We start from the raw sequence: 27,305 nt of genomic DNA on the forward strand, positions 1-27,305 counted from the left end.
GTTTCTTCTTCCTCTGAAAATTAGATCACAATATTTTTAGTGATGAGAAAATATATACAAATTCAAACTGACAGCAATTCACAGACCCCTAATATTCCAATATGCTCTGGTGTATGTCAAGCACTTTGCAAAATGATTATTAATAGCCTGACTGCAAAATTGTTTAAGAAACATTTCATTTCAAATTAGCCATGATTTATTTTTTCAGATTATACAGATGCATTAGGCTGTTTTCTTTTCTCATATTTAGTTTTCCCAGTTTTTCAAAAAGGGAATATATATGTAAAGAAAGACAGAAAACTACAAAGAAAGAAGGAAGGAAGAGAGAAAGAGAAAGAATTTGGCAAGTAATTAGTTCATTTGATTATCTTAGATCACCCAATAGAGTTTTTCAGATCTCTCCAAAATACTTCAGACCCTTGGTGCAATTGCTTTCTCTGAGGGGGTAAGTCAGTGGTGACAACAGTATGTTAGAGATTGTCTAGGTAGGACAACCAATCAGGAGGCCTTGGTCTGAGAACCTGAGGTGAATAGGAAACACTGAGAGTCAAAGGGAGGTGACTTCCATCCGAGGATACTTCTCATTAAATGGAAGATAACGCCCAGCCAAAGCCATTAGCTATCCCCCAACTGACCCCCCCTATCTCACCCTTATGTCTCTTCTTCAAACTTGAGGATATTATAGGCAAAAGTGCTCCACTGAGCCACACAAATAGATCTGTCAATCAACCAATAGTCCATCAATCTATAAAATCTATGTATTTCAGAGCCAAAGCCAAAGTTCTCTTCCCCTAAACATATTAAGGTAATTGGCTTTGATCTGCAGTGTGCTTTGGAGATAGAGATGTCAGTGACATAAAATGATAAAGGATTTAAACTTTCCCTAACATTTTTGAGAATTATGTGTCAGACATGTGCTAAGTGATTTCTGACTTGTCTTTTCATGCAGTCTTTAAAATAACTCGATGAAGTAAGTGTTATTTTTATCCTCAGATGTGAACACTGAGCTTGACCACAGTTACTTGCCCAAGAGAACACAGTCAGTAAATAACAGAACCAGATGCAAACCCAGCACTGTCTGACCTCAAAATTAGTGCCCTTGTCCAATACACTATACTACCTCCTGAGGGACAGTCATTCCCCAAATGTTCATGGACTCTCCAAAACTCACAGCAGGATATCAGTTATCTGAGCCTAAAAGCCATTCCTGTATTGCCTCTGAATCCTACTCATGCCAGGCACAGAGCAGGTACTTGAAAAATACTCCTGAAATAAATTCACAAATGAAAGCTATTTGTTCTAATGATTTATCATCTCACTCTGCTATGAAATTAAGTATGAATCCATAAAATTTAGTCATAAGGATAATGTTATTTGAACAGGAACAAGATGGCATTATGAATAATAGATTCCAATCTATTAAGCACAGAGCTATAGCAACAGTTTAACAGGATAATGCAAGGATTATTATAAAATCTTAAGAGATTACTGTAAGTGGTGCATGATCCCCTTCCCTATCAATAAAAACAAAACAATGCTGAGAAACAGGCTTTTTATTTGCTTTTACATGAAAGCTGTACTGAGTTGTGTGACCAGAGTTAGGACAGCTCGGTTCTGTTCTTGGTTCTGAAACAAAATGGCTCTACTATGACTTTTAGCAAAAGGCTGACCTCTTCAGGTCTAAATCTCCTCATGGTTAAAAGTAGGGGAGGATCAGATTAGATGATTCATAAGGTCTTTCCCTCTCTAAAATCCACTTTGTAATATCAGTGCAATAGATTCCTATATTAGTATAGCTGGAAATGCTCACTGCACGTTTTTTTAAATAAATTTTGCAAATGATCTGTGTCAGAAGAGCCAAAAGGTTCTTTATAACAATATTCAGCAGGGAAAGGAATACAGTGTCCTTTTAGGTACAATCTCTAGGATGCACACTATATGTGCAGGGCCAATGACACTAACAAAAGAGAAAATCATCAACAGTGCACAACATCAGACCAGTGAGGACATGATAAAGAACATGATAAGATCCATAAACTGAATCAGAGGAATTTCAGGCATTTTTTAGAACTTTCCCATACAGTCACAATCTTGATTGAACTTCCTTGAATTCAGTTATCCACTTTGGTGTACAAAAGGTCAAATCTAAAATACTGTTCACCAGGACTTATCACACTTACAATTAGAGACCGCTTGTGTACACATAGAGCTTCTAGTAACATCATATATAGTACAAATTTTTGTATACAAACCTAGTAAGCCCCAGTACTGGGTCCTCTACCCACGTCTCTATTAATTGTATTATCTTAGTTAACTAGTATGATCTCTCTAGATCTGAAGTTTTTTTCATCTGTAAGAAGAGAGAGTTGGGTCAAAATTGCTGCCTAGATCCAAAACAAGTGGTTTTATAGAAATAGGAAAAAACATGCTCCAGTTACTATGATCACTTGCTGCCTTCTATGGAACGTAGCTCCTGATTAGTGGAGATTATCTTGTTGGCTAAGGAGATGATAGGTATGACCACCAGTTTGGCACAGTGAAGCCAGTATTAAGTTTTCTGCAGAATTAAGGAGAAAATAGAGATCCTCAGAGAGAGGATTCTTGGAAGAGAATCCTGCCTCAAAAGAAAAAGAAAAAAGGGTTGTTAGCGCAGTGATAAAGTGGCCTTAGGTTTGGTCCTCTGTTCCTCCCCACCACAACACTGCAAGGAATTGTTGACAGATTAAGAGAGGTCTGACTCTGCAATATTGATAGCATGACAGCCTTAAAAGCCCCTTTAACAGGACGGTGACTGATCAGATTGCATCTAGGTTCAGTTCTGGACATGTTTACAGAGATCTCAAACTCTGATACTTTTGCAGATTAAATTTAGTGAAGCTAGAAATAAGACAATGAGTATTGATGAAAACTCGGGGCTGGAGAGGGCATGCCCTGCAGAAAGGCATTCAAATTCCTTTTTTCTTTTTTATTTATTTAAAAGCAAAACAAATTAAAAAGACACTGTGCCAAGCAAAACACATCTGGGCCAGATCTTAAAAGAGACATCATCAAATCAAAGGACATTCAGAAGACAGTGGTCAGGATGTGAAATAACTCACTACCCAGTAGCATGGGGAATGACTTATAAACTGGGATCTATAATTTCAGAAAAAGACCTAGTGATTATCTTCAAGGTATGTGAATACTGTTATACAGAAAAGGTATTAGAAATGCTTTATCTTACTTTAATGAGTGGAGCCAGAAAAATAGGGCAGCCATTAAAGATTAAACGAGTAAATATTGGTAAAGCACACAGAACAGTCTGCACAGAGTAAGCATTACAGAACTGTACATCAAATAAAATGAAATGGACTTCGGATTCCATGATGTCCAAAGCTTAAATAAGTTGTCTCTATGGTGAGTGATTGAAAAGGCAGCATTCATGAATTGGTTTGGGGGCAGCATTCTCATGGTTAGAAAGCCGACCCAGACTCTGAGCTTCCAGGGTGGCTCCCTAAGAATACCTGTACTACTGGGAATCAGTTGTAGTGCATCAAATATTTGAAGAAAAAGACATTTCTCCTTTACTGAATGGTCCTGTATAATATCTCAGTTCTCCGATGAACTCATCCCAGCATTGAGGTAACACACAACATTTTGAAGTAAGTCCTCATGAAAAAAGAAAGTATTGGGAAGGTATATACAATTCTAGAAAGTAAGAGTGGTGCCATTGGAAATGTGAGCACTTTGAAAAGGAAATATCAGAGTGCCACTGGAGTCCTCCAAGAAAGGAGTGTGTAACATGGGTATGGTGATGAAGAACACCAGAATCCAGGATCTGCAAATCTCTCAGAGACACCTTCACAGCCTTTGGTCAGATCAAGTAGATGTGGAGACTTTAATGTTGAATCATTCAAGATAGAATTCCATGTCTTAACCCCCCCCCCCCAAAAAAAAACAGGGAAATGAATAATCACAATAAGAAAAATGTGTAGACACCTTCCAAGTTCTGTTAAAAACTTTGAGATTCTGATTATGATAGGTGCCATATGTCACCAAAGGATAATGACCAATATATAAGACAGTGGTGACCAAAACTAACTAATGAGAAACTCAGTACTGATGTCAATTTGAATATCAGAGTGTGGTGAACAGTACATTTAATCTAGCTGGAAAATAGAAAAAATAGACACAACTGACAATTCCGTCATGGTGGTCTGAGTAGAGCTGAGCAGTTGGAGAAGTGAAAAGATGGAATGAAGATTTATCAAGCACCCGTTCTTGGTCCCACACAGGGCTGGGGCTTTACACGTGTTACCTTATCCAATTCTCATGTTAACCTTGAGAAAAAAAAATGTAATTTAGTCCCATTTCTACACAAGAAAATTAGAGATCAATTTAATAAATTTGCTCAACTCTCATAAACTTGATGAATTGCAAATCAATAAAAACGTTTTGAAGAGTGATTCAGAAGAACCTATCAGAAATTTTAAGGACCAAAATTATTGCCTCAGCGATTCTGTTTCTTGCCGCTTATTCCTTCAGAAGTACTTTCACAAATGTGCAAGGATATTATGTGCAATTTTCTTTATTGCAGCATTATTTGTGATCTTAAAAGTTTGGAGACAATCTAAAGGTTTGGGGTAAAATAATTTATGATGTGTCTATATCCTAGAACACTTTGAAATAAAACTATTGAAATGTACAAAACTAAACTCATTCAGAAGGATGTCAGAAATATTTTTGAGTATAGAAAGCAAGATAAAAGTATAATATATAGTAAAATCAACTTTTTATTATATGTATATATAAAATAAGTATTTTATATATTTGAAAAATAAATATTATATATATATATATGTGTGTGTGTGTGTGTGTGTGTGTGTGTGAATGTAGGGAAACATCTGGAAAGAGCTTCACAGTAGTTACATCCAGAGGATGAAACTGAAGGGCTGGAGTGGGAGACACCACATTCTACTTTCTGCTCTTCTGTATTATTCCAACTATTCCAAGTAAATATGTACTTTCCTTTTAAAAAGGGTGGAAGGGCATAATGAACCCAAAGTCACACAAGCAGCCACTGGCTCTCATGATTTGCCACAGTTCTTATTCCAGAATCTAATTCTTAGTTATAGTTTGGGAGTTTTCCCTCCCAAAATGAGTTCATTCCCTCTAGGGTGGAAAGTGATGTATAATGGAATTACCTGAGAGAAAAACAGTGAAAGCTTTCCAAGGAAAATCAATTAAAGCATGGATGGAGGCCATGTCAGCAACCGTAAACACATTCTTCCGCCAAAGAGTGAACAGTCACCCCTAGACATGAAGATGATACAAAACAAGGTTGTGTCACATCAGTTTGTTTTCCTAAAGGTGTAGTTCTTCACCACAGTTCTAACATCCAGTTTAGTTAGCTCAGCAAGTAGCATCCTGTTCAAACAGCTACCATTGGTGATATCACTTGCAATGATTCTATTGATGAGTATGAAACTCCAAATTCCAACCTTCAGCATCTCTTCAGGTATTTTTCTCCTGAGAATTGGGATTCTAAAAATCACACCCTCACAGTATGAATCTCATGGCAAGTGGAAGAGCTGAATTTTTTTGAAATACTATAATTAATAGTAAGACTGTTGATTATAGTCATTAATGAGATCTTGAAACAAGATAATCAGGATGGAATAGGATATAAATGTAAGAAACTCAAAAAAATTGGTCAAAAGCTCCAAGAATACTGGAAGTAGACAAATTAAACTAAGTGATAATAAATTGTCTCCTTGAAGCAGGGCAGATGCTTACTGGTAGAAGGGATATCATGAGAATAAATTGAAGCACCTAAAGAGAGTTGGAATAGTTTTCTTTAAGGTCTTTCTTTCTCTTATAAGCACTCCTCTCAAAGTATCCAAATAGTAATATATGGAGTCTTTAAATTAAAATACTTAAGGCTTACTTCCTAATTCTTATTGTAGTCGTTTACCTTCCCAAGGTGCAGTCTTCAAAAAGGCAAAAGAAAATAATCCATAAAATACACATCACTAAATATTAATTCTCTACTAGATACTTTCAGATCTAAATATGAACTTGAATCACATTTGTAAAGTTCAGTGATCTCAGCATTTGTGTAGGAAGTCTTTAGCTTCATCACAAGCACATATGCATGATGCACACACATTCACACATGTGCATAAGCACATACACATGACATGCCTGCTTGGAAGTTTCGGCTCAGAGAAAATTCACATGGATCATGACATACAAGTCAATAAAAAAACGTTCTCCAAAACCAAACCAAAACAAATAAATGAGTCTATCTGGCTAGTACATCCTGTCTCCTTCTAAAAAACCAATCTCAGTTTTCTGTTTTGAACTCAAAGTCAGCAGAAAGGAGAAAAGTATTAGGTAAACATTTTTTTTTTTTTTGGAATTGAACCCTGTGTCTTGCATATACTAAGCATGCTCGATACCTCTGAGTTGTACCTGCAGGCTCCCCCCGCTCCCCCACCAATTATTTTTTGAAAATTAGACAAACATCAAAATCCATTCCCTTACTTTGCATTTAGGTAAATGGACAAAACTTCCTATTAATGTTTCTCAGATGGGAATATTTAAGCAAAAGAATACACTTTACTAAGAATACATTTACAGTGAAAAACTTTCCTAGATTTATCAGGTAGCCTTGTGCTTTAAATTGTGTACTCATATTCTACAGATTAGCCACCTAATGGCACCAAGGGAACTATTACAGCAACACACATTGGTGCTGGTATAATTGAGAAGCATTTGTTTAAAGATAAACTTCCTATCTTTTGTAGCTTTAGGCACTGAGGATGCATAATAATGAGTAATCACATGAATTAATAAGATGCCTTCAAACCTTCTGGCAATTAATGGAAGTAGTTAAATTATTTCTAAACCAGCATATTGTGACTCTATCAAAGGCACCCTTGACACATCACCATCCTGGATTTTCTCATTCCCATCTTTAACCTTGTCGATATTTATTTTTATTTTTTAGTAATGCATTACAGTTATACATATGTTGGGGTTCATTTTGACATAATTATACAAACATGGAATATAATTTGCTGAAATTCAGTCCCCAGTACTTCCCTTTTATTTCCCCTCCTCCCTGCCCATTCTCCTTTCTCTGTTCTACCAGGCTTTCTTCTATTTACTTATTTTAAATTAGTGCATTATAGACATGCATAAAGATAAAGTTCACTAAGGATATTCATGTGTGTTTATAGAATATTTTGCCAGTTTCATTCCATTGTTCCATTTTTTCATGTCCCTCCTTCCTCCCTCTCAATCTCTTTTCTCTACCTCATTGATCTGTTTTTTCATGGGATTCCCCTGCTCTGCTTTCTCCCCGGCCTTATTTGGTCTAGTTTCTGCATATGACAGCAAATCAATGCTTGAATTTCTGGGTCTGGTCTATTTCACTTAGCATGATGTTCTCCAGTTTCATCCATGTAGCAGTAAATGCCATAATTCCATTCTTTATGACTGAGTAAAATTCCATTGTATATGTGCCAAAATTATTTTTTTATTCATTTGTGCGTTGATAGACATCTTTCTTTGCCCATATTGGGTATGTCTATGGGTGAATGTATATGTGTATGGGTGTGTTTGTGTATGTCTAAGCAGCTCCCTTAAGATGGTATTATTTATCAGTCAATATCACCTGTTTGAAATTTACCTGAGACCTAGAAAAGAAAGGGGAAAAGTCCTGAGCAAACAATAGAAAAATCTAAAAGTTATAAGGAGTAAGTAGACCACATCTGGTATCTCTTAGAAGATACTTAATGAGTGATTATTGTATAAATATCATCATGATCATTATTGTCTCCACATGGCTACACAATGGCCTGAGATCATTTATCCTAGCACATTTATTTAGCATTTAAGCAGATAAGAAGCAACCAAGAAACAGAGGGCCTATTTTACTCCCACTTACAACAGCAAAGAGTTATACTTCTCATTCTAACAGTAAGGGTAAAATAGAGGAAAAATACTAAAAGGCAAACACAATTCAAAAGAAAGAGCCATGTGGAAACTCTTGCACCAGGACAGATAATTCAAACACTTTGTAGCCAGCAAAAGCATTATTTAATCTTTGCAAAGCACACGTTATGTTCTTAAGGATGACACTGTTGTGAGTAGCAGCTATGGAGTCAGGAAGATCTGAGTTCAAACCCAGCTACTGAGTAATTGAGAATATATTATTCAGTATGAGAATATATCCTCATAAATGCCAGTGACATCTTGAAAACCCACAACGTCAGAGACAGGAATCCCTCTTCGGAAAAGTACAAAATATTCTGATGAGATTCATACTGTGATGGTGGGGATTTCCAAACAGCCTAATATTCACAATATTTTAGAGCTCTGTAAAGAAATGGTAAAATGTAAGGGAGACAAGTACAGAATAACCAGTAGCCTCTTCAATGTTTCAAAGAATTGAAGAAGCAAACTATTGAACCAATCACTGCATTTTCCTAATTGGTATACACAGAGAATTCTTTGATGGTAGGTAAACTGATGATTAGCAGAGATATAAAATTAAGGCACTGATTCAAAAGAATTGAGTTTCTGTTTTATTCAGAACTCTTTCTTTCTTTTTTTAATTGTTTTTTAATAAACGACAACGGAATGCATTACAATTCTTATTATACATATAGAGCACAAATTTTCATATCTCTAGTTGTTTATAAAATATGTTCACAGCAATTCATGTCTTCATACATGTACTTTGGATAATCATGTCCATCACATTCCACCATCCTTCTGATTACAAATGACAGAATCACAATTCAAAACCAACCAAGTAAATACGAAATATATTAGCAAATATAAACAAAAAAAATACCAGAAGTTGACTTGCTTTCACATAGATAGTCCAGTTGTTTATGAATTTTCTCTTCATTTCTTGGCTCTTCTTTTGGAGCAATTACATTTTCTAAAGTTTTTCTCCAGGTATTAGGAAAAAATAGCCACCAGCAGCATCAGACTGGGCCCTCAGAAAGGCAGAGAAGTTCTCTCTTCAAACATCCAAATACTTACCTTAAAGGGGGTTTCAAGTGACCCTACTTGGATCTGATTGGCTCCTCACAAAGACAAGGGTAGAATTCTTAGGTCTTGACAACAGTTTAGTTTTGTCAACTGACTTTCAAAGTTTAAATGTGATGGCCACCAGGAAACGTCTACTAAGTAATGTGCAACCCAAGTCTTAAGTTGGAGAACAAGGTCACAGCTGGAGAGATGGTTGGGGATTCTAGTGCAACAGATGATATTCATAATTACTAAAAAAAAAAATTTAGAAAAATAAGAGAGGAATAAAAAGAATCCAGCAAAGAAAAAATAGGAAAGAACTAAAGGGTAGGAGGTAGGAAGTTAAACAGTTAAACATAATTAAAATCAAAAAAGAAGAGGATGTCAAGGGGGAAAAACATGTGGGGGTTGATGGTAGTGGTGGAAGCAGTGAATATTATAGACTGTAACTTGAGAAGATTTTTTTCAGAAAAGGAAATCCTAGTCCTGTTCCAGAACCTCACCATCTAGCTGGTTATTCATGCCAGAAATCTACATTTATCCTTGCCAACCCCTCTGCTTTGTCTACAGTCTCACATTTACTTCAACACCATCTAAACATGTCTCCTTCTGGCCACCTGTCTGCCATTTCGCTGCTGCCCATCCAGGCCGCTATTCTCTGTACTGCTGCCACAACCTTGCAGCTGGCTTCTGGGTATCCTCTCCGGCTCTTCTCTATTTTGATCACAACACTGGAGTCAGATATTCCCTTACAGAGAGCAGATGTCTTGTCCTGATAACTACCTTGATGGCTTTCCACTGCTCTTAGAATATTGAGCAAACTCCTCAATATGACCAGTAAGATCTCACCTTGTGACCACTCACAATGATTAGAAGGATAGCACATTCTGATTTGCCACCTTGATTCATATGAACATGTCTAGGGAAGGGAAGAGAAGTAGTGCCCTTTGATAGTCACATGGGGATCTTAGGTGAAAGAAAGGAGCAATTTCCCAAAGAAAAGGATGTAGACAAAATAACAGATGTCATCTGTAGTTCCCTACTATCCATTACTTTCACATCCTCTGTTGATGCCTCCCTGAGCCTCCATAATATTGTAGTTAGTTGTTTACATGCCTCACACCTCCTCAGGATTTAAACACCCTCAGAATAGGAAATCATGCTTTTACCTCGCAATGTGATGCACCGAGGACCACAGGCACTCGTTGATGTAAATGAATACTTTACACAAAACCACTCTGTAAACTGTAAAAATTTATACATGTAAATATTTGGAGAAATGGATTTAGTTGTATTTGACTTTCTAAGAGAGTTAAAAACCTCAAACTTCCTATCTCAAAATCCAGTGATTCTAGTTGGATATGGTGGAGAATGCCTGTAATTCCAGCAGCTGGAGTCTGAGGCAGGAAGATCATGAGTTCAAAGGCAGCCTCAGCAACTTAGTGAGGCCCTAAGCAATTCAGTGAGACTCTGTCTCTAAATAAGATATAAAAAAGGGCTGAGGATGTGGCTTAGTGGTTAAGCACCCATGGGGTTCAATCCCTGTTACCAAAAAAAAAAAAAAAAAAAAAAAATCAGTGATCCTGAGAATGACACAGGACTTCTTCCTGTGATGACTTCTGAGCCAGTGCTTTCTTCAACATGTATCTTTTTATTGTCAGCCTCCCCCTAGCCATGCAAGTCACAAGAGGCTGAAGATGAAATGAGGAATCATGGTACCACCTTGAAGCATAATTCCTATCATACCCAACGTAAGGTGATTTTTCTGTTCCTGGCACTGAGCAAGACACTTGGAATTTAGACATAGCTGTTTTTTTTTCTTTGTTAGTTATCACATCTAATCTGGTCAGCACTGACTCTTTCCCCTGTAGATGCCATTTTTTGGTCTACTCAGAATGAAATAGTTTGTGTCCATGCTCCCCAATCTATTTGCAGTCATATGTTATCACTATCTTGAAAGTTATGTCTCATCCATTTTTCTAAAATTTCGTTTCTAAGCGACTTCCTTAAGATTTTCTGGTTCTCCTGTATTTGCAATATTATTAGGGAGACAAAGGAGGACTATGCTTTTACACATCCTTTATTAATCATTCACAGTGCCCACATTCAAAAAATACTCCCAAAAATGTGTTTTACTAAGTCTGAAAAGGGAGAAAAGGAGAGGACAAAATGTGACAATATTTCAGGGAAGATAAGACCAGAAAGTCATCTCATTAAAATGAACACAGCTACAATAGAAGTTCATTGCAATTAAAATATTCCCAAGCTCTCTCTGGACAGTGACCAATAGCAATGATGATGCCTTTTTGCTCTTGTTAAAATAAAAGTTTCCTTTGTTAATAACTCAGTATAACAAAGGCTTTTATTTCTCAGTTCTTTCCACATAATTGTCACTAGCTTTTGGAAGGGTGGGGGACTGAACACTTGACTCTAGATAGAGCAAAGAGCAAGTGAAAAATAAGCAAAGGTGACAGTTAAAGCAGCCCAAACTTCACAAAGAACTGCTTGTCAAGAGTAATATGAAATACAGCAATTTCCTTTTCTACAAAGTGAAGGGGGAATAAGAAAGAATCCATGGAGTCTGGTAACTAGAAAAGGAGCTTTGGCATTAGAAGTGCTTTTTTACCTTATAATTTACATGAAAGTTTACCTGCATTACCTCACAGAATTTAACCATTCAACAAAACTCTGAGATTATATTTTCATCACTTCTCAAATTGGGAAACTGAGATTTAGACTTTAAGAGGTTTTCCCTAGAGAGCAAGGCTAGCTGTCTTCTGATTTAAGCATTTTGTAGTTTTAACATAATGCCAAAGCTGTTCCTATTTTCTCTGACAAATTAACCATTATTTTTAAATCACTGAAATAGTGTGTCCTCTAAATATAATCTCTAGTTCATCATAATATTATGCTTCTATTTTTTTAGATGCCCCACTGTATATTCCTAAGTTATAAGTTTACTCCTTAATCACTTTTCTATAACTCTCCCTCTAACTAGCATCTTATGAATATATGACATCAAATAACTTATTTAATGTGGATTGGAACAAGATGTAAATTTATTTGTATGAAATAAAGTGAGCCCAGTCTTTTCTTGGGTTGGTTGTTTAACAGGCCTAAAAGGCATTGATAAAGTGTGTTATTCATTGAGCTATGTAGGCATTGCCTACAGTCATGCAATTTGGTTCTAACACAGCTTTACCAGCAACTTGCAATATGGATGGGAACGGAGGGCAGAAGCAAAATCCTATGTAGACGTGCAAGCACAAGAGACTTCAATAAACTTGCAACTCAATTATGAAGAAAAGAAAAATCCACTAGAAAGATTCAAGATATATCTCCATTCCAGTTTTGCTTAACTAGAGAAGAAGTAACTTCAAATCTACAGTTGTTACTCCCATAACTACCTGTCACAAGTATCATTACTACAATCATCCTGAGTGATACAGGCCACTCTGAATTGCTCAATTCAGTACATTGGACAGCACACTGGTTTAAAAAAAAAACAAAAATAGAGAGCCATCTACTGGCCAGGAACATGGTGCAGTAGTTGGAATTTCAAATCTTGGGATTGTAAGAACAAAAAGAAAAAGAATTTTTTGTGTGTGAATTCCCTTTTTCTGACAACCCTTTTCTCCCATCCTGTTTGGGTCTAAAGGTATACATTTCAGTTCCCTGAAATAGCCCAGAAATTGAGGTCACAATTCTAATGTTGCCAATGTATCCTCCCAGGAAACGTCCAATAATGCATTACAAAGGACTTGGGGAATGAATGTTGAAGGAATATTTATAAGTAAGGCAACCTCTGTGAATCGACCTTTACCTTATGATATAATTTTATAAACCAATTGCAATAGTTAAGTAAACTGATAGTTAAGTATAAACTTAAATAGTTAAGTAAAATGATATGATTCTACCTGAAATTCTCTTTCCTTGGTATTAAGTTATTATCACTAACACACACACACACACACACACACACACACACACTCAGTGTGCATTGGCCAACCATGTTTTTTTCCTTTGTGTATGTCTATGCCCTTAGTTCTGAGGGTTTTCCTTTGGAGAAAATGATCACTGTATAATATTCAGAATGGTAAATTTAACCCAAAAAGTAAATTCTTATACTTGTATACCAATTTAGAATGGAAAACAGATCAGACAGGAGAAAACCTGAAGACAGTAAGATGATTTCTAGAATTCATGCTTGTACTTAGGGCATTTTGGAGACTCAATAGTAATATAATTAATTGTTTTATGATTTCTTTCTATTGGTACTCTTCATGAATACCTTGACTTTTAAAGAATGCATAAATTGAGCAATTGTTGTTAAGTTACTATTTTCAATAGATTCTCATGGAAAATGTATAAAATAAGGCAGGAATCAGTACCCTATTTTAAAGATGAAAAGACAAGGGTTCAGAGAAATCAATTACTGTTTTAAATTTCATGTGAATAGTGAATAACAGAACTAGGTCTCAACCCATTCCTCTGATTCATGCTCTATAGCACCATTCCTTATATACCTGTCAGGCATACCTGCTCCATGCACCTGGGTCCTAATCCACTTGCTTCTCCTATCCCCTGTGTTGCTGTAATCTGCAGTGTATCTTCACTTTGTTTTCCCACTGCCAAAGTGAAATAGAGAGATGAACAGGCAGACTGACAGGAAGGCATAATGTGCTTTCTGGAATACATTTAACTATATACTTAAGGTTTATTTGGCCAGTAATGTTGAATTTCTGAACTTCAAAATCACTATATGCATCAGGAAATATAATGGCTAATAATAGAACAATTTTGTTTCATTTGCAAGCATTGCTCTAAAGTGCCCTCACAACACATATCAACTTGTAACCTCCTCTCCCTGTCCCAAACCTGCTTCTGGGAGTCTCAGTGTGAGACTCTGGCCTTGCTGTTCTATTCTTTAACCCCTCCAATGGCTCCCTGTTGCCCATAGGTTAAAGAAGATATGCTTTAGGGTGACCTTCCCTTTGTCCTTTCTAAACTCCTTCCCAACTCTCTTCTTTTTCTTTCCAGCTATCCAGAACAATTTTGCAATTGCACTCCAAATTGTTATATATCACCAAGCTTCGGCCCATCATCTCCCTTCTTTAGAAAGGCCAACTTGTGGTTTTTTGTTTTGTTTTTTTTTTCTGTCTGAACATTATTCTTTATATCAAATCCAGCTTGGACATCTGTTTATAAAATTATTTTAGTATCTTCCCATTCTTCCACTAAACAGGTTTATGATTCTCTCCTTTATGCACATAGTAATTAGAGTTAATTATTAGATTCTACCTTGGCACCTACCACAAGATTTTACAATCAACTGTTTTATGTCTCCTTCAATGTTTCATGATATTTGCCCTGTTCCTAGCACAGTGCATAGCAAGATATAGCAGGTGCTCGATACATGACTACTAGATGGCAATGAAAGTGTGAATACCCATTTACCAGAGTAGCTAAAGAAATAGAAAATCAGATTTTCTCAAGGACAGACCCAAAGACCAAATGCTGTCTTTTCTGGTTCTCTCTTGACCCTACTCTCAATTAATATTAATATAAGATTACTGAAGATCTCACACATATCACCTTAGTTTAAGGGTACAAAGTTGCTTGAAAGTTTATATCTATTGAAAATAACAGAGGAGATTTACTAATCTTATGCAGAATTCCAGACTTATTTCTACTTCCCTTGAGGAAGACTTGGAACATTGTGCATTTTAGTTATTGGTTTGCTTACTCCATCACCTGCTATTCTGCATCTCTAAAAATAAAAACACAATATGAAACAAAGGAAAAATATAGCATTTTTTAGGCTAATGGAGATCCCCTGGATAATGACAGTATTCACCCCAGACCCAGTCCTCAGAATATCATTTACACAGGAAGAAAAGCAATGGCCAAACCTAAAGAACCTTGTGGAGATAGTATGAGAGGTCAGGACTCAAAAGACCAAATACCTAAGTAAAGGAACAGAATAAATAAAAGTAATATCTGGAACTAAGTTTACTAATTTTATAATTGATTTCCTGTTTTAGGTGGATTTTAAAACATTACTTACAAATTCATACAAGTATTACAAAGAGATTCTTCAGAGACTGTTATGGACAAATACACACACAACTACAAATATATTTTGGGAAAATTTGTTTTAAATAACAGTTCTAAAAGTGTATAATTGGGGGTCTAATTCTGTAGTATAGTGAACTGCATTCTGAATTTGTAGAACTGTTTCACATTCAGGCTCCAAACAGCTTCAGTTTTTGAACAAAGATTTTATTTAGCAACAAAGTTGCATAAGATGTGAAACTAAACACTATGAGATAGATACTGCCTCTAAGTGCTCAGAGTCAGTAGCAAAAGTAAGGCATTTGCACAAATAAAGCTTATGATGCATGCTCAAGGAGAGATCAGTTATAGCCAAATACATAAGAGAAAAATTTCCCACCTAGAGGAATTCATGAACCACTTCTTGGAAAGAAGGGGGTACTGCAAGAAGCAAATGCCATAATAGATATTAAAACAATTTGTAAATTGTTAAATTCTTTTCTAATGTTAGATGACTTTTCTAAGGACAGAATGGAACGTGTTGCATTCTGAATCAGCCATCAAGAAGGGTTGCAAATCTAGGCAATTTTAGATGTAAGATCAGCAGTCCACTTCTTGGTGGAACCAGGGAAACATGTAATATCAGCAACAAGGAAATGCCAATCAGCATAGGTTCTCATGGTGGAAGAACCTGACATGGAAGCTTAGTTGGAGATGGGGCTACACTGAACACTCAGATGCCCAGGCTGGCACCTCTTCATTTTCTGGCTCCGCCAATAGCTCTTCCTTCTCTTGCTACAAAACCACGTGAGCTTTTTAATCCCCTGCGTATATTTGTGCTCTCTGCTTCTGGATCATTTCTTATTCATATTCAACTCATCCTCACCCTCACTGACCCCAGATTCTATCTGAGGACTGCTCTCTCTATGTTTTTGTTTCCATAGGCATCGCATGATGCTGATCCTCTTTTTTGTCTTGATTCAATTTCCCACGGTAGGGAACTTAACTGTAACCGGTTTTTGTTTATTTATTGTTATTTTCCTCCCTATACCAGCCCACATTAGACATCTCTGTTAGGTTGAAGAATGCCTTCCCTCAAGTCAGATCCTCAACAGTTGGTCTATCCGTTTTGATCAGGCAGACAGGATCACAAAATTCAAATCATGGCCAACTTAGATTTTTTTTTATCTCATACACACACACACACACACACACACTCATGCAAATACTGTTGCTTTGCACACTGGATGATACAATGCGAACAAAATTTTTTTTTTTTTAAGTCTGTATCTTAGTGCTGCTTTCTTCCAGTTGGGAGGGACAAAAATAAACATGAAAAATAAACAAACTAGACAAATCCAGCAGGTGATAAATGCTATAGAAATATTAAAATAGACAATATTAAAATACTGGGATTGCATCAGAGAACAAGATGCTGGTTTGGCTGAATGGTTACAGAAGAGAGGGTACCCTGCAAGGAGAACAGAGTAAGCAGGGTGCTGTGGGAGTGGATTATGTCATAACACCACAAGTAAAATGTATCAAGGTTGCTGAATTATTACACCAATACTTCCCCAAACTAAGGTTAAAATTAACATACCATGCTTAGAATACACAGATGCTTCTCAATGCATGGAGTTATACCCAGATAAACCCGTCACATAAACTAAAAATACAGTCAGTCAATGCATTTAGTACAACTCACCTAGCTTGGCAGCGTAGTACACTGTAGAGTAATGACTGTTTAATTTTGTTCCCAAGGTTGATTGGGAGGTCTGGTTCACTGCTGCTGCCCAGCATAGGGAGAGGATATGGTGCTGATGATTGCTCTCCCAGAGAAAAACTGAAATTCAAAATTGGAAATGTGGGTTTTTATTGAATGTGTTTCACTTTTCTATCATCATACGGTAGAAAAATCCTAAGTTGAGTGACCATGGGATTTTCTGTATGGGCTATCTAGTATAAGCTGTGAATAACCAACTTCCAAATATGTAGAAGGCATTAAACTGAGAAAATAAACAGACTATTAATTGATAGTGAGAAAACTCACTAACTTGCTGCAATTCCTACTACATAGGGTTATTCAGAGGGTAAAAGCCAATGTGAAATGAAAGGTATAAAAGCATTTGTGAACCAAAAGACTTTCAATAAATAACCAGGACCTTATTTGACTAGTATAAACTAGAGTAAAGGGACACACAGTGAGTCCCAGTCCAGGTAGGCAGTCACCAATCTTATTTTCCAGAAATGTTGAGTAATCCAAAAGTGCTAGTGATTTTCAGTAGAAAGCACCTTACCAAGCCTGAATTTTATTGGGGGTGCAGCGGGGCAGGGGGAATTGGAATCTTTATATACATATATTTATGTTACTGTTTGGAACACTATTTAAAATCAAAGTCTCTTCACTTCACCGCTTATTTAGCCTAACTACTTTATAATTTCCACAACAAGATGTCACAAAAATATATTTTTCAAGTCAGATGTTTGTCCTAGATTTTGAGCTCCATTCTCAAGACTTGCCACATTTTTTCTATATCATATAAAATCAGGTACATAGCATGACAAATATTTCAATTCATTTATTGTAACCATGGTCACATGATAAAAGGATAAGGAATTATATGGTCTACAAATACCAGGTGGAAAATATTCAATAGGTCATATTTTTTTTATTGATCTCTTCCTTCATCCATCACTAACTCCTCTCTAAAAGTTCATTTACATTGAGATTTCCCCTGGAGAATGAACTTTTTTCTATATCCATTTTCTATATCTCCCCTATGTCTCCCCAAGATAGGAAGACTTTGTATATGAATTTATTTATGTGTACATTTGTAAGAATTAAACAGTTATTTCACTTTGTGAAGCAGCATGGTGCAAAAAAAGACCCAGAATTGAATATTGTTTTTACCACTAAAACAGTTGTATGTCCATGAGCAAGTTACTTAAATTATCTGAGACTCAGTCCCCAAATATAAAATTAAAGATGGAAAGGGATGATTCTGCACAATATACTGTTTCAATGATATTAGTCCTCTTAAAATAGAATAATTTTCTATATATTCATTTGATTATGGAAAGAAAGAAATATATGTTTGTTTTGAGATCAATACAATGTATGGTTTAGGATTTTTAAGTGAAGAGGTTTAAAGTACACATTATTTACTCAATGGAAAAAAAGGATTATCTTGAAGTTATTACTACATATTAAAATTCATGTTCCAGAAATAAAAAGTTTTAATAAATGTTATTGTACTTATAGGATAATTGACCACTTAAAATATGATCCATTTGCTATTTTGCCTTTCAGAAGGAAGAGAATTAGGTTATACTAATTACTGAGTAAATTTTATTTTCTCATCTATACCAGAATTAAGTTAGTCAGATATTTAAAAGGAAACTTAATAATAAGCAAGTTTCAATCTCTTCTTGACTGGGAATTTATAAAAAAAATGTTATTTAATTCAGTAGTTAGAGATTTTATATTCTGAAGTCAGAATATTTGATAGAGATATTCAAATTATTTCAAATACTACTGAGTTAGTAGAACAATAATGATTTGCCTTTGACTGGATCTTTTACCAAGAAGACAGAATTTGGAAGTAGTAGATAAATTTTCTTCCCCTGGCTGAAACTCACTGGCTATGTAATCCTGACAAGTTACTTAAACTTTCCAAGGCTCAGTCTCTCTAAGAGGAGGGGTAATATTTCTACCATACTCTCCTTACAGAGCTGCTTTCAAGAACAAATGAGATAATGCACATAAAAGCACTCCGAAAAAGCTCTGAAACATTGAAAAGGAAAGGAGAGGAGGACTTGGTCAGAGTTAGCAGCTCCTTCCCTTGAGTTCAAAGCAAGCCGTTAAATATGCTGCATGGTTTTATAATTATTTATTCTTGAGGACTCAAAGTGATGCAAAGGTAAGGGGAAGGGAAGAAATGGGGTCTATCAAGTCCCAGCCTAAACCTTCTGACTCACACAGAAAAACCTAGGTTAAAATTATTTATTTAATCAAAAAAGGTATACTCCTGTCTTGTTTGTGATGTTCAAGTTCTCCAAGAGGATAGACAAAGATGTGCAGAGGAGAAATGGCAGCTGGTCAAGGGATTGTCCTGGATGATGGGTGCTAACCTCTACTTTAAAAGGCCAGAAAAGGGATGGCTCAGGGCCTCTGGGCATGGCTTTGACATCTCAGCCAACAGACAGCTTAGTGGCTCCAGAGCAGTCCATTGTCTGCCATAGAATCCCATAGAAATCAGAAACTGGTCCAAGGCTGGAGTGTAAAAGGATTCTTACATTTATAGACTAAGATAAATTGGTGAGGCTTAGTGGGAGACACTGTTGGGTACTTTGCTGCAGGCAATAGTTGTTCTGATGTTACAGGACAGATCTTGCCCAGTCTCCCACACACAATCCCCCCCTCCCTCCCTCCCTCCCACCTCAAGAACCAATCAGAATGAAAAATCATCCCTGTTTCTTGATTTTTGGACCAAATAGTTTGATTTATACTATATGAATAACAGATAAAAAGGTACCCATTCAAACTCACTCTCTTGATGAAAGGGTGTTTTAATTATTATAATACTTGCTATTTTTCACTGGCAAAGATTGTGATAACCTCCTTCTATCACCCTCGAAAAACAAACAGAAACCATCCAAGGTACATTACATTGTGTGCAACTACCTATTACACTATTACACTCTCTTCTAACAAGGAGCATCTGTCTGCCAACACTTTGACTTCAACAACCCGGCTGTTTTTGACAGACTTAGAGAGGGGTCCACAGAGGAAAGAATTGTCATCTGATTAAAGCTTCCAGGCAAATTAAAACTCTCTGGACAGGATCCTCTTTCCTTCACTTAGATTTCGGTGAACAGAAAGTAGATTATCTCTCCAGGCAATTATCAACTCTGAAAGTGCTTGTGGTTTTAAGACTTGGGCAGAACTTGTTGCAAACGGCATTAGCATAACATACTTCCACAAACTCTAATTTCAATGGCTCTTCCATCCCACATGATGCATGATGAAACTGATGGTCTGTGTTCTTCCCTCAGGGTCATTTCTTTTCTCTCTCTCTCTTTTTTTTCCACACAGAGCCAGTCTGCCTCATTTAAATACAAACTATTATATTAACCATCCCTTTCATCCCTTTTTTTATTTTCCGTATCATGAGCACCATGCATCAAAGGTAGGATCATTATTTTTTCCCCTTATTTTCTCTGTTAGGGACCCTGATTTTTATAGAAATTGTTTCTTGCATTAATAAAAGATAAGAGCCAGAGACTGGCAACAGATTCTATGATCTGATCTGGGTCTTTGAATATGTCAAGCCTGGGATACTTCATACAACACCATCCTAGGGGTCCTGATTCCTTTCCTTTACAGATGTAGGGTGGGCTGACTTGGATATAATGCAGAAATCTTGGTGTCTGATAAAGTCTCCTGAATAATTTTGTTCTTGTATTATTAAAGCAATATAATGATAGTTTTCTGGGGCATTATAGTCCCACTTAAAATGTGTATAAACTGCTTTATTAGAGATTATTGCACTATTGGGAGAGAAAGCAAAAGCAATCATTTTTAGGATAATATGAGCTGATAATTTAGGAATAATTTATTCTCATAAATGTTCTTATGTGTTCATGGAAGTTTATGACGTGGTGTGCGTTGTAGAACATAAGTTTCACCCCAAAGTGGGGCCTTTTATAAAACTTATCTAAATTGACTTTTTATTATTATTATTTTGGTAAGGTATTGAGCTGTAGAAAATTAGTAGGGCTAGTTGGACTCTAGGGTGTGGAGATTGTCACAGCTCCCCTTCACCCTGTTTCTCTGCCCTGTTCTCTGATCTTTGCTTCAGTCACAAAAGCTGGGGCAGTTGACAGAAGAGCAGTGGTCTATCAAAAAGGGGATTTTTATAGAGAGATTTTGTAGGGGATTTTCAAGTTTGGGATGGGAGATTTGAGTACACAGGCTTTAAGGTTCCTTCCAATCCTGAATTTCCCTGAAACAGAAGTTTGAAATAATTTCCAGTCATAAACACCAGCAAAAAAAAAAAACAAAACAATTTTTAAAGAAATTTTGTGATATGCCACCAAATAGAAAAAAACAAAGTAGTAATTGTGGCAACAAATCACACCTGCCAAGGAGACCAAAAATGTGCTATTTTAGTCAGCATTACATTTCAGTTTAAAATAAAGTTTGTCTTTAAATTCAGTTTTTAAAGGCAGTTTCTTATTATCTTTTTCACAAAAGGGAAAAGGAATGGAAGAAGGGAGTTTTCTAGAAGGAAGTTATAAAGATAAAACAAGTAATCACTAGGAATAAAAGAAATAGGACAGAAGCAAGTTAAAATTATATAGAGTTTAAAGATTCCACCCTATTTTCAGAAAGAGATGGATGATGAACAGATAACACATAGATATGATGAATACATAGATGTTTTCTCTAGATATTTTAAAAATGTTTTTCTAATACCCGGCATAACATATAATCATATGGGAGTCTTTTTGTTTGTTTGTTTGCATTATTACATTCACAAGAGTTAACCACTGCTAGGAAGCTACTGAGTAATTTTCTCTCTATATTTACATATGTATAATGTCAAATATGCCAATCTCTTTCTTATTGTTTCTGGGTTTAATATCAAAATTATAGAATTATTCTTCTATACTTTTTATAGTACAACATAGTTTTTTATGTTTAGAATTTTAATCTACCTAAATTTTATTTTGTATATCAAAGAGGAATATACTCTTTTATGTTTTCTCCAAATGTATATGGTAGAATTGTTTCTTTTTCCTTTACTGATGTGAAATGCCACATTTATTATGTTTAACAATAGTTGGGACACAGGGCATAATCTCAATCCTCTTCTGCTCCATTGGTCTTTCTACCTATTCCCCTACTGGTATTATATGGGTGCCGACTTCAGTTTTTATACTATATTTTTCTATATACTAGGGAAAATCTTCCTTATGTGTCTTCATTTATCCATTTTTTGATAGATAACCCCTAATAAATTTTTCGGCAGAGAATTATCTCAGGCTGAGTAAAGTCTGGGAAGTGTTAAGAACCGAGGGTAAAAGAAGAACCCCTAAAGTTCAAGGATTTTTCTCCCTCAATAAACATGATTCAGTGGGTCAATCATCTTTTCCAGTGATTTTTTTGGGGGGTGGGGGGTACCACGGATTAAAACACTGAGCCACATCCCCAGCCTTTTTATACCAAGTTGCTTGAGGGCCTCACTAAATTGCTGAGGCTGGCTTTGAACTCACAATCCTCCTGCCTTAGCCTCCTGAGTCACTGGGATTTCAGATGTGCACCTCCATGCCCGGCTCAGTGATCGTTCTATTAGGTATCCAAGGAACTGTACCTGGGTCCAGGAGGAGATGCTGCGAACAGCACCTGCATTACAACAGTACTGTGGCAGACCAGGGGACATACTCTTGACCAGATCAGTCACTGCTTTTAAGAAGCCCTTGGCCTAACAAGGAAAGGCACCTATTGAGATGAAGAGTCCCATTTCAACTCAATGAGACGTAAGAAGTCCTATCACCAGAAGCTAGGATAAAAGTAGAAGACTCTTACTAGTGAATGATTCATTTGAGTAGCAGAAGATAGACAATTTTCAGGGAATGTGAAGCAGGAAGATGGTAGATAGTAACCAGAACTCTTCCCTAGGAGTGCTAAAAAAGCGAATCTCAAATGAAAGTTTCTTCATTTACTTCTCACCTTTCCTATGTCCTCTTATTGCTTTATAGAAGCAAGTTGGTTTTTGTGGAAAGGTGATCCCTGCCAAGGTACTGCTATTTATCAGAGGTTTCATATGGACCAGATACACATGTACATAAAATTTTAAAATTTTAATTTAATGCTTTATTTAGGTACATCTATTATCTATCATATATATATATATATATATATATATATATATCTTATATTACATAAATAAATGTATGCACACATACAAGTTTATTCCTGAGCTACCCTGGGAGGTAGCTGTTATGACTTTCATTTCACACCTGAGACACTGAGGCTCAGCTGCCCACCAACATCATACCACTTCCAGGACCTTTGGCAACGACTTCAGGGTCCTAAGCCTCATGTTCCTCTTGTGGAGAAAATTTGAAGATCCACTCAAAGGACTATTTTGAGTAATTTACAATATAATAGTTATAAAATTCATAGCAAGGACCTGGCACATAGACAGTGTTCAACCAGTAATAAATATTTAGGTCACACTACTATTAAGTGGCCCAACTGAGCCAATGTGGATTAAGAGATTCCCCTCAGGCTCAAATCAAACACTAAATACTTATTAGGATTTGTTTTAAGCCATCTTCTATGGCCTTAAAAGAAACCCTTTAGTAAAGAGAAGAAGGGTTAGATTATCTAAAAAGAAAATTATTTGAAACAAACACTATGCAGCAAATGGAATGAGTTTTTACTCCACAATCCTAACGGCTCACCTTCCTCCTTCTAAGCACTCCAGTCAGGAAATGCCACATTTCCAGACCCCAGATTTCTGATAAAAACACACAGTACCTGGTAAAAATCACTAAATTTCCATAGCCCCTTGGGTTCTGCCTGAGTCCATCATAACGTGCCATAGCTTGTGCTGATTCGACTGGATGCTGCCTCCATACTCCACCTCCTCATCCCATGGACACTCGCAGTGGCTCAGAAACAGCAGGCAGTTCAGAGGGACTCAGACTATAGTGGCCCTTCAGCCCAAGCCTGGACAGGATCCCTTCACATCTGAAGAGAGACTGTGGGAACCCAATATGGAAGGGCAGTGAACTGTCCTTCCATCTAGCCTGGGCCCAAGTAACCAGTCATCAAATCCTTGTTGTTAATTGATGGAAGTGACAGGGCCCAGGAGAAAGCTAGGTCTCAGAACTCCTTGCTGCTTTCCCTAATGAAAGGCATAACATTTTTAATTGTTCATCCAGGACAGATAATCTTCTGTATAATCTCCTTGAGTATCCTACAAAGAGATGAGATCAGGACAGATCTGTGCCTATAACAATACACTGAAATTTACTGACCCAGCAGGGTGACAGTGAGAGGGAGGTGTTATCATGAGATGACAATGTCAACACTTTAAGATTTGGGAAGGTTTAACCAGAGAACTGTATCTAAACATTCTCATTCTTCTTCTTTTAGCCCTCTTTCCTCTCTCTCTCTCTCTCTCTCTCTCTCTCTCTCTCTCTCTCTCTCTCTCTCTCTCTCTCTCCTCTTTTGTTTGGTGCTAAAAGTTCATAGGGACAAACGGTCAGTTGAGAAGGCAGAATGGAAAGGTGGGTGTTTGCAAGAGAAGTGGGTAAAACAGCTCTACTATGTATTTTTCAATCCCTCTTTTCTTTTAAAAATGTTTTTAAAAAATTGTTATATATGACAGCAGAATGCATTACTATTCATATTACACATATAGAGCATAATTTTTCATATCTCTGGTTGTACACAAAGTAAAGTCACACCATTAGTGTATTCATACATGTACTGAGGGTAATGATGTCCATCTCATTCCACCATCTTTCCCACCCCCATGCCTCCCACCTTCCCCTACCTCCCTTTCCCCTATCTAGAGTTCATATAATCTTCCCAGGCCCACACCCTAACAACAACATTATGAATCAGTCACTTTTCCAAGCACTGTCTGTATTACATTGTTTAATCCTCAACCACATTAGGAAGTAGGAATACTATGATCTCCCTTGTATAGTAAAGGCACAGAATAATTAAGTAACTTGCCAAGAGCCACACAATTTATAATTGGTGAAGGCATTACCCAAACCCAGAGAATCTGATTCAAGTGCTCATGACCTCTAACACCATATTTTCCTCTAACACTTTAAATACTTTTTAAAATAGAATGAGAATTATACTGCTCTTGACATTTTGGAACAGGAGTGGTATACTCTTTTCTCTCCAAGAAGAGATTTTCTTAGTCACTATTTGAATAAAAGAAAAAAAACGAGTCTACTAAATTTATTTCAAAGTGTCCTATACTGTTGCATGAGCCATGAGCCACTAACATAAGCAAAGCATTGATTAGTGACTGAATCAAGTTCTTCAGAATTTTACCCAGGAAAATTATAAGGCCTGGTGCAATCTGGGACAGAGAAGAAATTAACCTCTGATAAATCACCTTTTGACGAGTCTTCATGTAAACTCACTCTCACTCTCACTGTTAGTCCATAAGAACTGAGACCACTAGAGAAAAATCCTGGCCCTTTCCACATGTGATTAATACTGAATAATTAAAATTAAATGTTCATTTGAGGAATCAAAGTACATATGGAACTGCCAAAAGGAAGAGATGACCGTGATGTGATGTTTTACCACCCTTGCGTTTGTTTGCAAGAGTCCCCAGATTTTCAATGCTTTCCCATTCTTTAGGGCTCATTCCATCTATTTCTGCAACCAAATACTTCACTCAGTGAGCTTGAAGATAGACATAAATGAGGAACATATAGGCTCCCACTTCCCCAGATGGGCTCTTTGAGCTCAGTCCTAAATCTTCCTAGGGAAGCACATAACAATCCCCATCTATCATTGCTTTGGACCAATCCTCCCCTAAGGAAACCTATGTTGAAGCCAGTTCTTCTAATGAGAACAGAAAAGCTACCCACGCGACCTGGGCCTCCACTGCTGAGGGAGTGTTGCAACAATCCTGTGTCCCCATCCGGGATGGGGCAGCTTGGCCTCCAGTCCTGGACTCTGATCTCACTTGAAGGCTCCAGTCTTTCTCTGCTGTAGGCAAATCCTTTAACTTCTTTTGGCATAGTTACTGCCCTTTAAAATGACGGGATAGGTCTCCCACAGTGCTTTCCTGTGAATCCCTGGGGCTCTGAGGTAGAATATCATGTCAGCCCATCAGCCCTTTGAGAAGATCAAGCCCAACTCTCCCTTTCCCCTCCAGCTTCATTCAGAGCAGCTCTGCCTTTATCTTTTTATATTTGGAGGTTCTATATAAAACTTTGTTTGAAAAAAAAGGATTCTGCCACTATTTTTTTTTGTAAAAATTACTGGATTAGATGATTCCCAAAGTCTGTTTCATCCCTATGCAATTTTTTGTAATAACCCAATTCAAGTTTGTATCTTTCCATGCAAAGCCAAAGAATGCATATCAGCAGGATGTATTTTTTTTCCCATGGGCTTTTCTTTTTTTTTTCTTTTTGGGAAATTATGGGCATATTTATGGGGGGGGGTCAGAATTATCTCAACCACACCAGCATCACCTCTCAAGTAAAGCACTTCTGAAGACATAGATTGGCCATATTACTTCAGACCATGAAAAAGCAAGAGTAGTATGTACAACACAGGTAACACTGCTCAGCCTCTGCCTCCCACCAGAGAGCCACCATGACTCTACATAAGGCAGAGGGTCATCAGGACAAAGAAACCATTTAATATTGATTTACTCCAAACTCCCCTAAGGAATGATTCTTACGTTAAATGCATCAAATTTGGGAGAATTTTGATTCAAATTGCTGAAGATATACAGCTGGATTTGTTATTATCATGCTATGTTGGTCCCAGCCACAAGGGGCACTCTAATGATTTACATGTATTTTCCATAAAAGGAGCTTTTAGTAAAGATTTTCTTTTTTTTAATGGCAGGACTAGATGTTTTGGTAAACTCATCGTTTGTGCCTGTCTGCTTTGTTTCATTTAAGTCATTCTCAGAGTATGGTAGGCAGCCCAGCTGTATTAGCATTTTGGCAAGGAGTTATTCTTGAGAAATGATGTTTTATATTGAATCAGAATCTCTGGGAGAAGGGCTTGGATAAACTTAGCTGCTCTCCAGCGCTTTTAAAGCTCACCAAAGTCTTTTTTTTTTTGGTGGCTTCTTTGCTGCATTATGGTCTCAGAAAGCATCATTTATAGATTCTAAATATTTTGGCCACCAAATATATGAGGCTTGGCAAGTCCCTTCATCACCCAATTTCTTTATTTTTAAAATGAGGTGGGGACAGTGGAGACTCTGGTTTGGGGTAGGATTTTATAATCTCTGAAGTCCCTGCCAACCTCAATATACTGTTCCTGAGTTTTGTACTAATTTAAACTTGGAAGCCAGAGTAGTTTATTACCAGAGTACTTTTCAGTTAAAGCTATTATCAATTTTGTGGCACATATTCAACCTGGAGAAACAGAAACTTTTAAAATATTTATGTACATATTTATGATGTGTGAAATGGAAAACGATACATCTGGG

The 27,305-nt window shown here is 36.7% G+C and overlaps 1 protein-coding gene across 3 annotated transcripts in view; it reads left to right on the forward strand.

Moving 5' to 3' along the window:
• The window catches only part of Kcnmb2 (potassium calcium-activated channel subfamily M regulatory beta subunit 2), a 250,360-nt gene that overhangs the window by 23,597 nt on the left and 199,458 nt on the right, over positions 1-27,305 (forward strand). The window lies entirely within an intron of this gene.

The sequence above is a fragment of the Marmota monax genome, unplaced genomic scaffold, assembly GCF_021218885.2.
Source record: "Marmota monax isolate L192 unplaced genomic scaffold, Marmota_monax_Labrador192_F-V1.1 WCK01_AAM20220418_F8-fsc00074, whole genome shotgun sequence".
Classification (NCBI taxonomy): domain Eukaryota; kingdom Metazoa; phylum Chordata; class Mammalia; order Rodentia; family Sciuridae; genus Marmota; species Marmota monax.